Raw genomic sequence first — 2,161 nt, 5'->3', positions numbered from 1 at the left:
GAGGTGTATAACTGTGGAGTATGTTTTCCTATCTTAGTATATGGTTTGTCTTTTCGCATCATTTTATTCACATAAAAAGTAAACTCAGAGCCAAATGTTGTAAAGGTGCATTTGTGCTCTTTTATAAATGCAGGCAGATGAGTTTGAGACCGTGGGATTCCTCTTGGAAGAGGGAATGAGCCAAGTGCTTGTCTGAGTAGGTGTGCTTTGTTGGGTACTCTGTATCTCTTGAATAATCTTCGCTGAGGTGACTCGATGGCCTTCAGATGAACAGTTTTCTTTATATAAATGAAGGAGTTAGGAGTTCTGACCTTCTTGAACTTCCAACCTGACATTTTCAACACCAACTGCCGTTTTGTATGTTTACATGTGTGTCTTTCAGAAAAGAAAGCGGGGGGCCCCTTTCCAACTGCACTACAGATTTCTTTCGCCAGGGGAGATGGTGCCCTCAAATTGAGAAATGTTATAGTATATGTCAGTGCTATGTAGTTACTTCTCAGATGCACTGCACCTTTCAGATTTATTTATCCTTGAAATCAGGTACATACTGACCCCTGGGTCTGTGCCAAGCATTATTCTAGTGGCTGGGAGGGAACAAACCAACAAAGGATTCTAGTCCCAGTGAGCTTGCATTGTAGTGAATGAATATCGAGAATAAACAAATGTGAAATTTAATATCAAATGTCAATAAGTATTACAAAGAAAACATGGTAAAGGGATAAAGATGGGCATAATTGTAAGAGATACGTTCATTTTAAATGGGAGGGGGTCTCTAAATGATAACAATAAATAAATGGATTCATGAGGTGGGAGTTCAGAATCATTTGAATAGCTAGAGAGAAGAACATTCCAGGCAGAGAGAGCAGATGCAAAGACTGCTGCAGGGAGGGAGTGTACTTGGCCTGTTCAAGAAATGGCAAGCAAGGGAAAATGGATTGTTCAAGAACCCTGTATTGCCTTGCAAGTTTAAAAAAACACAAAGTTGGTAATATACACAAGGCAAAAATATTCAAAGGTATAAAGTATTTTGTGAAGAAATGTCATCTTAGTTCTGATTCCCTCAAGGCAACCAGGTTTGTTTGTTTGTTTGTTTAAGTATTTCAGATCTTTTATGTTCCTGGGTGTGTGTGTGTGTGTGTGTGTGTGTGTTTGGCAAACATGCAATTTGGGGAGGGGGGAGAGGTTTTAATTGTTGTTATTCTATTTTTATTTTTTTTAAATTTTTATTTATTTATGATAGTCACAGAGAGATAGAGAGAGAGGCAGAGACACAGGAGGCAGAGGGAGAAGCAGGCTCCATGCACCGGGAGCCCGACGTGGGATTCGATCCCGGGTCTCCAGGATCGCGCCCTGGGCCAAAGGCAGGCGCCAAACCGCTGCGCCACCCAGGGATCCCTAATTGTTGTTATTCTAACAACAAACATTATATCTGATTTTAAAATCCTGTAGGTAGGTTTACTGCTCAGCTGGTGCTCTAATTGCCCCCCTTCCTCTTCCCTGCTCATTTTAAACAATTTTTTTGTGAAGTTTTTCAAACATTTTTTAAATATCTTAAGACCATACACTTCTTGGCAGACATTTTTTGTCCATCTAATTATCTTTACTGCTATCCCGTTATCCAGCATAGGTAGAGTCCTCTTTATCATTTGTACTGACTATACAACATTTCCGTTTTATAGCTATCAATAATTTTGTCAGCCCTTTTATTGGATATTGAGGCTTTTAAAAAATTGCAGTTATAAACACTTTATGTCATAGTGCCAACATCCTTACCTCTAAATTCTATCTTGTTTTGGGTTTACAATTAATCTATTTGTAGAGAAAAAACAATGTAACAATGAATGCAAAGAGTTGGAAAAAATCTTTGATAGTGGGTGTAAGTACAACCCTAAAACACTCATTGAAGGTACACAAGAAAGAATAGGAGTTGGATTGATGTGAGGATGGGCCTGAAATAAGTTCTTGTTTTTTTGTTTTGTTTTGTTTTATTTTTTTTACAGCAAGAGATCAGGGACTTCAATTGCTATTCAAGAAACAAAGGCTGTCTGGATGAGAACATAGCCAGAGATTAACTAGAAGGCTGTCATCCCATGATCACATATTAGCTGTGATTGGTAGCAAGCTCATGAGTTAGCATATCTGACGGAACAGCACCTGTAGA

This window comes from Vulpes lagopus, chromosome 21 (genome assembly GCF_018345385.1).
Source record: "Vulpes lagopus strain Blue_001 chromosome 21, ASM1834538v1, whole genome shotgun sequence".
NCBI lineage: Eukaryota > Metazoa > Chordata > Mammalia > Carnivora > Canidae > Vulpes > Vulpes lagopus.
This window is presented reverse-complemented; position numbering follows the sequence as displayed.